We start from the raw sequence: 12,462 nt of genomic DNA on the forward strand, positions 1-12,462 counted from the left end.
CCGGCGGGTGGCCCTGCCCGGGGGTGAGCGGCTCGCCACTATATCAGGCCTAGGGAGCACTCAGGCTGCAAATTCTCCGCTTCACATCATCCTTTAATGTGTTTTACAATAAGAGTGAACGGATACTTCCCCACATTCTTCATCTGCTCTCTGAACTTAGTCTGGGTGACGGAATAAATCCCAGTGTTTGTGCAGCAACTCAGCAGCTGCAGCATCAAACCCAATTCCTGTACATAAAGAGGTGGATCTACAGACAGAATTTTCATAAACCGCATCCGGTTCCAAATAGCAAACACGACGAATACTGCCCATAACAGGATGAAATTGCCGGAGATAACAAGCAGTAAAACGATGGATTTCCTGCGGCTCTCCATCTCTGGGTCTCTGGGACTCTCCCCACTGCTGGGACCCCGGAGTCTCCTGCGGGCTCTGCTGGACACTGAAATGTGTCTGATGGTGAGAGCATTGAGCAGCAGAATCACGACAAATGGGGACCCCGGGGTGAGAATATTGTGAAGGAACTCGATTGCTGCCCAGACCCGTGAATCCAGAACAGCGCCTCTTATATGACAAAACCAGGGGAGGTTCTGAAGGCGATACAGACCTGTGAACATAAAATACCAGAAAATGTTCTTTGAACCGCTCAGCACAGTAACTGTTCCCAGAACTACAGCTGCTGTTTTCTCGGTGCAATATTTAGTTTTCAGCTTCTGGCGACAAATGGCCACAAATCGATCAAAGGTGAAAGTGACGGTGAACCAGACAGAACAGTCTGTGGCTGCATAAAGCAGGATGGCGTGGATATTACACACGGGGAGTGAAAGCAAAAACAGAAAATGTTCCATATAAACAATTGGAATCTGCTTCAGTATCAGGTCGAGGACAATGACCAGTAGATCCGCCGCTGCCATGGCCACCAGGTAACGAGTGACACACTTGGAGAGACCGCACTTTCCCCGAGACAGGATCACAATCGTCACGAGGTTCACTGTGAGCAAGGGAATTAAAGACGGAAATTATATATCAGGCTGGGAGCAGGAGCAGGAATTGATGGAATTCGGGGAGAAATCTGCAACTCAATACAGACATTTAATTATATATAATTCTATTACTCGTGGAGCTGAATATAGGGTTTATTTTAAGAATTATCGGGAATGCATTTTGGAATTAATAAAAGAAACGGGGATATATATAACATGAGAGTAACATATGTTTGATCAATGTGAGATTAAATGGAAGATCTGCCTATAGCCCAGAAGATAAATGCACCGCCCGAGGTACCAGGGAAACAAAGGACCAGAACCTCTCAGGAAGCCTTCGTGTCCCGGGATCAGTCAGCATTTGGAACGGTGCAATTCGCTTCTGTGCCCCTGTTTTAGGGAGGAGCAAATCCCGCTTTAATTCCTGGTACTGGTTAGAATATCCATTATATTTAGAACTGAAAATCAATGCAACGGCAAAACAGAGAAACTGCAATATTGGTTGCAATAATTACTGGCAATTTTATTTAAAATGTACGGCTGTAATAGGCAAATGTAAAATAATACATACAAGTGCACTGCAGTTATAATGACAACTCGGCTGTGAGAAGTGTTTTGAAGTTTGAGCTTTCTACACTTTTGTTGAAATACTCAATTTGTAGCTCATTGAAAGGAAGCTTTTCCAAATAACTTTGCAAAATTGGATGCTGAATTAAAATAAATAGTTATCATTGACCAGATAATATCCCACGAATTGCAATTTTTAGTTTCATAATCACGTGATTATCCCACAGGCAACGAGCCGCCGAATGTTTTTGTAAAGTATCTGAACAGAAATGGAAGAGACTATTCCTTGTACTTTTTCACCTGTTGCTATCCAATTTGAGCAGAGGATATTAGTCAGGAAAATGTGAAAGGATTTTCTTATCCTCAGTCCTTCAGTTACAATCAGCTGGGATTGTTTATCCTGCAGTACAGCAGGAGGCAATAGAGAATCAGTCTGGGCCTCACTGAGAGATCCACTGAACTGTGACAGACCGGCATGGACTTCAATTGTAAATTCAAAACAAAGATTGGAAATAAGCGCATTGAAATATGGCTGACTGAACGTTTTTTGAGAATGTAAATTATCCTTGTAATCCTTATTTAACCATCAGAAGAAGTGGCACTAATGCAGATCTAGAGATGTTAGGGAAGGAGACCGTGACTGGAACTGAATGATTCATGGATATTTAAGACATTTACCGATGTGCCTGTGAACTGCCAGGATTTGTTCCTGTGGCTCTGTCAGTAACCATACCGAGCATCCGGTGAAAACAAAAGCAAATTACTGCGGATAGAAACATAGAAGATAGGAGCAGGAGTTCTGCCATTTAATGAGATCATGACAGATTATTCAAATTCAGTACAATGTCCCTGCTTTCTCCCCATATCCCTTGATCCTTTTGCCTCAAGAAATATATCCAACTCCTTCTTGAATATGTTTAATGAATTGACATCAACTGCCCGGTGTGGCAGAGAATTCCATAGGTTCACCACTATCATAGTGAAGAAATTCCTCCTCATCTCAGTCCTAAATGGCTTACCGCTTATCTGTGACCCCTGGTTCTGGACTCCCCTGCCATTGGGAACATCCTTCCTGCATTTAGTCTGTCTAGTCCTGTTAGAGTTTTATAATTTTCAATGATATCCCCTCTCATTCTTCTAAACGCTCAAGAATGTAAGCCTAATTGACCCAATCTCTCCTCATAGGTCAATCCTGCCCTCCCAGGTGTCAGTCTGGTGAATTTTCGCTGCACTCCCTCCATGGCAAGAACATCCTTCCTCAGATAAGTCGACCAAAACTGCACACAGTACTCAAGATGTGGTCTTACTAAGGCCCTGTACAACTGTAGCAAGACGTCCTTGCTCCTGCACTCAGATCCTATCGCTATGAAGGCCAACATACCATTTGCCTTCTGAGCCGCCTGCTGCACCTGCATGCTTACCTTCAGCGACTGGTGCACAAGGACGCCCAGGTCTCGTGCACTTCCCATTCTCTCAATCTATTGCCGTTCTGATAATAATCTGTCTTTCTGTTTTTGCCACTGATAACCTCGCATTTATCCACATTATAACGCATTTGCCATGCATCTGCCCAATCAGCCAACCTGTCCAAATCGTACTGGAGTTTCTCTGCATCCTCCTCACAGCACACACGCCCACCCAGTTTTGTGTCGTCTGCAAACTTGGAGATATTACATCTACTTCCCTCTTCTAGATAATGTATATATATTGTGAATAGCTGGGGTGCTAGCACCAATCCCTGCGGAACCCCACTAGTCACTGCCTGCAACTCGGAAAAATAAACAATTATTCCAACTGTTTGCTTCCTGTCTGCCAACCAGTTCTCTGTCCCAGACAGTACCTCACCCAAAATCCCATGTGCTTTAAATTTACACGTTAATCTCTTATGCGGGACCTTATCGAAAGCCTTCTGAATGTTCAAATACACCACATCCACTGGTTTTCACTTATCTTTTCTACCATGTACATCCTCACAAAATTCCAGTATATTAGCCAAGCAGGATTTACCTTTTGTAAATCCATGTTGACGTTGTCCGATCCTGTCACTGTTTTCGAAGTGCGCTGCTATTACATCTTTTATAATGGACTCTAGCATTTCCCCCAGTACCGATATCAGGCTTAAAAGTATATAATTCCCCGTTTTGTCTCTACCACCCTTCTTAAATTGTGGGGTAACATTAGCTATGCTCAAATGCATGGGAACTGTTCCAGAGTTTATAGAATTTTGGAAGATGGCCAGCAATGCATCCACTATTTCTAGGACCACTTCCTTAATTACCCTAGGATGTATATTATCAGGCCCTGGGGATTTATCGGCCTTCAATCCCGTCAATTTCCCTAACACCATTTCCCTACAAATACTGATTTCATACAATTGCTCCCTTTTTATAGACCCTATGTTCCCCTACATTTCTTGGAGGTTATTGTTGTCCTCCTTTGTGAAGACAGAACCAAAGTATGTATTTAATTGGTCTGCCATTTCTTTGTTCCCCATTATAAATTCCCCTGATTCTGATGGCAAGGGACCTATGCTTGACTTCACCAATCTTTTTCTCTTCACATATCTATGGAAGCTTTTACAGTCAGTTTTTATGTCCCCTGCAGGCTTACTCTCATAATCTATTGTCCTCCTCTTACTTAATTCTTTTGTCCTCCATTGCTGAATCCTAAACTGTTCCCAATTCTCAGGTTTGCTGCTTTTTCTGGCCAATTTATTTGTCCTCTCCTTGGTTCTTATGCTATCCCTAATTTCCCTTGTTAGCCATGGTTGAGTCACCTTTCATGTTTTATTTTTATGCCAGAAAGGGATGAACAAATTCTGTAGGTCATCCATGCGATTTTTAAATGTTTGCCATTGCCTATACACCATCAACCCTTTAAATAAAATTCCCCAATCCATCCTAGCCAACTCATGGCTCATACCATCGTAGTTCACTTTATTTAAATTCAGGACCCTAGGCTCTGAATTAACTACTTCACTCTCCATTTTAATGAAGAATTCTATCATATTATGATCGCTACTCCTTCAAGGGCCCTCGCATAACAAGATTGCTAATTAATCCTCTCTCATTACATAATACCCAGTCTAAGATGGCCTGATCTCCAGTTGGTTCCTCGACATATTCGTCCAGGAAACCCTCCCGTATACACTCTAGCAATTCCTCCTCCAAAAATGTTTTTTTGTCTGTTTTTTGTTTTTCATACAGACCCCAGCATTTGCAACATTTGACCCCTTTTGACCCGACTTCTTTGTTCTTTGATGTAATGCTTTCCTGACTAACCTGTTTGGATACCATTCACACCTTTGATTGCTGTGACTATCTCTCTGCCGAGGTGCGATAAATGGGAGTTAGAAAGATTACCTTTAATCATCTGGCCTTATTCTCTGACTATATAAGCTGTGTCTTTATGCATCTCTCCACTTCCCCTGATGAAGGAGCAGCGCTCCGAAAGCTTGTGATTTCAAATAAAACTGTTGGACTATAACCTGGTGTTGTGTGACTTCTTTCATTTGTCCACCCCAGTCCAACACCGGCATCTCCACACCACAGTATTGTTACTAATTTGTTCTGCCCAATCTATATGTAGTTTAAAGTCACCCATGATACTGCTGTGCCCTTATTGTATGCATCTCTAATTTCCCGTTTAATGCCATCCCAAAACTCAGCTTTCCTCTTTGTTGGTCTGTATACAACTCCCACTAACGTTTACTGCTCCATGGTATTTCTCAGCTCTGCCCATACAGATTCCACATCATCAGAACTAATATCCTTCCTTACTAGTGTGTTAATCTCCTCTTTAACCAGCAATGCTACTCCACCTGGTTTTCTTTTCTTCATTTCCTTCTTGAATATTGAATATCCCTGGATGTTGAACTCCCAGTCTTCGTCACCCTAGAGCCGTGTCACCATAATCACAATTATATCATATCTGTTTACATCTATTTGCGCAGCTAATGCATATACCTTATTAGGAATTCTTCACGCATTAAGACACAAAGCCTTCAGGCTTGATTTTTTAACACTCTTAGTCCTTGTAGAATTCTTATTTACTGTGGCCCTGTTTGATTTACACCCTTGCGTTCTCTGCCTTCCACTTTTGCTTTTCTCCATCATGTCTTTTGTTTCTCTCCTTGCTTTCCTTTCCTCTGTCTCCTTGAACAGGTTCCCAACTCCCTGCCATATTACTTTAACCCCTCCCCAACAGCACTAACAAACACTCCCCCTAGGACATCAGTTCCGGTCCCGCCCATGTGCAAACTTTCTACTGGTCCCACCTGCCCCAGAACTGGTTCCAATGTCCCAGGAATTTGAATCCCTCCCCCATGCGCCATTCCTCTAGCCACGTATTCATCTGAAATATCCTTCTATTTTTACTCTGACTAGCACGTGGCACTGGTAGCAATCCGGAGATTACTATCTTTGAGGCCCTTATTTTTAATTCACCTCCTAACTCCCTATATTCAGCATTTTAGGCCACATCCCGCTTTTACCTATATCGTTGGTAGCTATATGCACCACGATAACTGGCTGTTCACCCTTCCCCTGCAGAATGCCCTGCAGCTGCTCCGAGATATCCTTGACCCTTGCACCAGGGAGGCAACATACCATCCTGGAGTCTCGCTGCGGCCGCAGAAATGCCTATCTCTTCCCCTTACAATGGAATCCCCTATCGCTTTTGCTCTCCTGCTTTTTACCCCCCCGTCCTGTGCAGCAGAACCACACATGGTGCCAGGAAGTTCGCTGCTGCTGCCTTCCCCCGATACACCATCCCCCTCAACAATATCCAAAGTGGTATATCTGTTTGAGAGGGGGATGGCCACAGGGGACACCTGCACTACCAGCCTGCGCATACTATTCTGCCTGGTGGTCACCCATTCCCTTCCTGCCTGTGCAGCCTTTACCAGCGGTGTGACCAACTCCCTAAACGTGCTATCCACAATGTCCTCAGCATCGCCAATGCTCCAGTATGTATCCATTCGCAGTTCCAGTGCTGCATTGTAGTCTGTCAGTAGCTACAGTTGGATACACTTACCACACACATGGCGGTCAGGGACACAGGAAGTGTCCCTGATTTCCCACATAGTGCAGGAGGAGCATGCCATGGGGCCAAGTGGTCCAGCCATGATTTACCTTTAGTTAATTTAAATTAATTTAAATTAAATCAATAAAACTAATTACACTACAATTAAATGATATACTGAATGGCCCTTGGTTTCTAGCACTCCCTGATACACAACGGAGACATTAGAAATTATAACCATAAAAATTAAGATGCTCTATATGTTATCAACTATTACTCTGGTCCTGTCTCCGTAAAACGCTTGTGTGACTGGTCCTGTCACTTTAAAAACCCAGTGTCACTGGTCCTGTCTCTGTAAAAAGCCCATGTGACTGTTCCTCTCTCTTTAAAAAGACTGTCTGACTCGTCTTGTCACTTTAGAAAACTTGTTTTACTGCTAGTGTCTTTAAAAATACATTATGAATGATTCTGAGGCACTGGCTGTGGCTCCTGCCTCTTGTTCAGGTGTTCATTGAAAGTTACAGAGAGCTGGAATGGATTTTTTTTAAAACAGCGAACCTTGCGTTATGGGACCACAGGGGTGTTGATGCTGCAAGATTAGTGAGACTAGTTCTTTCACACATAAGTGGCTTCAAAGGGATTCGGAGAAATCTTTTCTGGAAAATTAGTGTTAAGAATTGAAGACCTAGGCCTAGAAATCCGTCATTGACTGCGGTGGAAATGAATATCAGGAGCTGCGTGTAAAGCAGGTCGCAAATGTAATCCCACTATGTAAGAAAGGAGGGAGAGAGAAAACAGGAAATTACTGACCCGTTAGCCTGACATCAGTAGCAGGGAAATGCTTGAATCTATTATTAAGGAAGTCAAATCAGGGCACTTAGAACATTATAATAGAATTGCGTAGCGTCAACACGGATTTATAAAAGATGAATTGTGTCTGAGAAATCTTGAGATTGTAACTAACAGTATAGATAAGGGGACCATGGGTGTGGTGTACTTGAATTTTCAGAAGGCATTCGATAATATGCCACACAAGAGGTAAACAAACAAAATTAGGCTGGATTGGATTGGGGATAATATACTAGCATGGATTGAGGCTTGGTTAACGGACAGAAAACAAAGAGTAGGAATAAACGGGTCATTTTCGGGTTGGCAGGCTGTAAGTAGTGGGGGACCACAAGGGTTAGTTCTTGGGCCTCAGCTATTCACAATCTGCGGCAATGATTTGGAAGAGGGGACCAAATGTAATATATACAATTTTGCAGATGATTCAAAGCTGGGTGGAACTGTAAATTGTGTGGAGCATGCAAAGAGGCTTCAAGGGGATGTAGATTGGCTATGTGAGTGGGGAAGAACATGACAAATTTAATGCAACGATGAGAAATGAGACGTTGTCCACTTTGGTATGAAAAATAGAAAAGCAGAGCATTTTTAAAATGGCGAGGGATTGGGAAATGTTGGTGTTCAGAGGGACCTGGGCGTCCGAGTACATGAATCACTGAAAGTTAACATGAAGGAAAAGCAACAATTTAGGAAAGCAAATGGAATGTTGGCCTTCATAACAAGAGGATTCCAGTTTAAGAGTGAAGACGTCTTACTGCAATTATATAGGGCCCTGGTGAGACCACACCTGTAACGTGTACAGTTTTGGTCTTCTTACCTAATGAAGGATGTACTCCTCATCGGTGGAGTTCAACGAGTTTCACCAGAGTGGCTCCTGCGATGGGCGTGTGTGCTGTGGTTGTGGGCGTGTGTGCTGTGAGGAGGATGTCGAGAGACTCTAGGATGATTTGGACATGTTGGGTGATTGGGCAGAAACATGGCAGAAGCAATATAACGTGGGTAAATATGAGGTTATTCACTTTGGTGGCAAAACAGGAAGGCAGATTATTATCTAAATGGCAACAGTTTGGTAGAAGGGGAAGTGCAACGAGACCTGGATGTCCTTGTGCACCAGTCGCTGAAGGTAAGCATGCAGCTGCAGCAGGCGGTTAAGAAGGCAAATGGTATGTTGCCCTTCGTAGCGAGAGGGTTTGAGTACAGGAACAAGGATATCTTGCTGCAGTTGTACAGGGCCTTGGTGAGACCAGGTCTTGAGTATTGTGTGCAGTTTTCTTCGCCTTATCTGAGGAAGGATGTTCAAGCCATGGATGCAGTTCAGCGAAGATTCAGCTGGCTGATACCTGGGATGGCAGGAATGAAGTATGAGGAAAGATTGGGTCGATTGGAATTGTACTGGCTGGAGATTAGAAGAATGAGAGATGATCTCAATAAAACTTATAAACTTTTGACAAGATTGGACAGACTAGATGCAGGAAGGATGTTCCTGATGGTCGGGTGTCCAGAACCAGGGGACACAGTCTAAGGATAAAAGGTACACCATGTAGGACAGAAATGAGGAGGAATTTCTTCACCCAGAGAGTGGTGAACCTGTGGAACTCTCTACCACAGTAGGCGGTGGAGGCCAGTTCATTAAATGTGGTCAAGAAGGAGTTGGATATATTTCTTAAGGCTAAAGGGATCAAGGGGTATGGGGAGAAAGCAGGGACTGGGTACTGAATTTGGATGATCAGCCATGATCGCATTGAATGGCGGAGCAGGCTCGAGGGGCCGAATGGCCTACTACTGCTCCTATCTTCTATGTTTCTATGGGATTCGACCTTTGAGGAGCGATTGAGCAGACTAGGCCTTTATCCTCTAGAGTTCAGAAGATTGAGAGGTGATCTCATAGAAACATGCACCATTCTTACAGGGCTTGACATGGTAGATGCAGGGAGGATGTTTCCCCTGGCTGGGGACTCTAGAACCAGGGGTCACAGTCTCAGAATAAGGTGTTGGCCAATTAGGAATGAGATGAGGAGATATTTATTCACTCAGAGGGTGGTGAGTACTTGGAATTCTCTACCCCAGAGGGCTGTGGTGGCTCAGTTGCTGAATATATTCAAGGCAGAGATCGATAGATTTTTGAATATTAAGATAATGAAGGGATATGAGGATAGTGCTGGAAAGTGGAGATGAGCTACAAGATCAGCCATGATCAAAATTGAATGGCGGAGCAGGCTCGAATGGCCGCATGGTTTATTGCTGCTCCTATTCCTTATGTTGTTATAGTCCAATACCGCCCGTTTAGCGCCACCGCTTATTTAGCGCCACCACCAGAGACGAATTTCTAGGCCAAGTCTTCCGGCATCGGCACCTATCAAACGGCACAGCGTGCTGACGATTTGGGCTTAGACTTTGCATCTCAAATGGTCGGCTTGAAACCATTCTGAGTCATTTGTTATCTTCCGTGACAGATGTTCCAGGGGTGCAGAGATATAAGGTTGTCTCTAAAATTAATAACTAGCATTTCTTTCTGAACCAAAACACTGCTGTCCGTGTCCTAACTCAAACCAAGTCCAGTTCACTCATCCCCCCTATGCTCGCTAACATACATTGTCTCCCGGTTTGGCAATGCCTCGTCTTTAAAATTCTCATCCTCGTGTTTAGCCCCAAAGCATTGCCAAGTTTCCAGTAAAGGACTTGTATCCAGAAAATGACAAAGGTTAGGTTGTTTCTTTTCAGTATTTTACCGTAAGTACCTTTCACCCCCAGGGGTGCAGCTGGATTCCTACAATTGGCATCAGTGGGACGAGGCACAGGTGAGGGGGTAGAATTCGGCTCGGACTGGAGCTCAAAAGACCACCACCTCCACTTTCTCCCTGCAACTCACACAGCATCCAGATATGGACATTAAAAAACATCATTCTTGGGGTGTGGGAATCGCTGGCAAAGCCAGGATTTATTGCCCTTCCCCACCTGCCATTGAGAAGGTTATGGTGAGCCAGCGTATACAACTGAGAGGCTTGCTAGGCCATTTCAGAGGAGCAGTTAATACTCGACCATATTGCCGTGGGTCTGGAGTTACATAACGTCCAGAATGGGTAAGGGCAGCAGAATTTCATCGCTAAAGGACATTAGTGAACCAGATGCGGTTTACAAATATCTGATAGTGTCATGGTCACCATTAATGACACTAGTTTTTCTTCCTGAATTGTTTATGTAATTGAATTTAAATTCCCCGGGTGGTGGGACTTGAACTACAGGATCATTTGGCCAGGCATCTTGGTTTACTTGTCCAGCATCATAACCACTATGCTACCATATACTTCAAACATACCGCAATTCCTTTATCGTCACTGGATCATTAGCCTGAAATTCCATCTGCAACAGTTTTGTGGGAGCACCTTCACCACACGGATGGCAGTGGCTCAAGATGAAGGGCCAGCACTTTCTCAAGGGGTACTAGGAATGGGCAAGTAATACCTGCCTTGACAGCATTACCATATCCTGAAAATAAATTAATATAAATAATAAAATGGGATTGAAATTAATTATTTAGTAATTCATTGATTGAAACCAGGCGCGGTCGATGATCAGAGCGGGGCATCAACAGAACTTGGTGCACAAATTCAATGATTCTATGATTGCTATCGCCCATATTTTCCCAATTTCGCTGTCCTTTCAAAAGGTGTTTTAAGAAGTACCACATGATACCAAAATTGATGTCCATGTGATTAAAGTAGCAGTGGCAAAATGTTTCGGATTTTGGCTAAGAGACAGAAAGCAGAGAATAGTGGTTCCCGGTTGTTTTTCAGACTGGAGTGAAGTATACAGTGGTGTTCCCCAGGAGCCACTGTAGTGGGCATTGCTCTTTCCATATAAATCAATGCCATGGACTTGGGTATGCAGTGCATAATTTCAAAGTTTGCAGATGTCAGCAAATTCAGGCAATGTTAATAAACAATCAGAAGGGCTGCAACAGACTTGAGGTGGATACAGATGGGCAGATGCAAGGCAGATACAATTTTACACATAGAAGGGTGAAATGATACATTTTGTTATGAGGTATGAGTAGAGGCAAAATAAATTAAATGGTACAATTTTAAAGCGGCTGTACGAATAGAGAGACGTCGGCTGTACTTACAGAGATCAGTGAAGCTGGCAGGACAAATTGCGACGGCTGCTAAAAGAACATATTGAGTCCTTGGGTTTACAAAGAGAGATACAGTGTAACAAAATCCAGCTAGAAAAGCTAACCTTTTATAAATCTCTGGTTAACCCCCAGCTGAAGCATTGTTTCCAATTCTGTGAGCTACACTTTTGCAAGCATGTCAAGGATTAGAGACGCTGTAGGGATTTACCGAAATGTTACCAGGGATCTGGGACTTCAGTTGTGTGGAGAGACTGGTGAAGTAAGGATGTTTATTTAGAGCAGAGAGGGTTAGGAAATAGAAAAATGGAATCATAGGCATTTGTGGCACAGAAGGAGGCCATTCGGTCCATCTTGTGTAATTCGGTTGAAAAAGTTACCCAGCCTAATCCCACTTTGCAGCTCTGCCCTCTGGGTGAAAAAATCTCCTCATTCTCCACTCTAATCCTTCTCCCAATTACATTTAACTCTATGCCCGCTTGTGATTGACCTCTCTGCTAAGGGAAATGGATGCTGTCTATCCACTCGATCGAGTCCGCTCATAAATGTATGCACCTTAATTAAATCGCCCCTCAGCCACCACTGCTCCAAAGTAAAAGCCGCAGCCTATCCATTCTTTCCTCATTGCTTAAATTCTCCAGTCTTGGCAATATCCTCGTGTGTCTCCGCTGTACACTGTCCAGTGCAGTCACATCTTTCCCGTAAAGAGGTAACCACAAATATATGCCGTACTCTTAGCTGTGGCCTAACTAGTATTTTATACAGTTCCAGCATAACTTCCCTGCTCTTATGTTCTGTGCCTAGGCTAATACTGCATAGTATCCTATATGCCTTCTTAACCTCCCCATCTACATGTCCGGCTACTTATAGAGATCTATGGACATGCACTTCATGGTCCCTCTGTTCCTCTGCACTTCTCAT

Source organism: Somniosus microcephalus, unplaced genomic scaffold, assembly GCF_052327205.1.
Source record: "Somniosus microcephalus isolate GS21.2 unplaced genomic scaffold, FLI_Smic_1.0 unresolved_chr2, whole genome shotgun sequence".
NCBI lineage: Eukaryota > Metazoa > Chordata > Chondrichthyes > Squaliformes > Somniosidae > Somniosus > Somniosus microcephalus.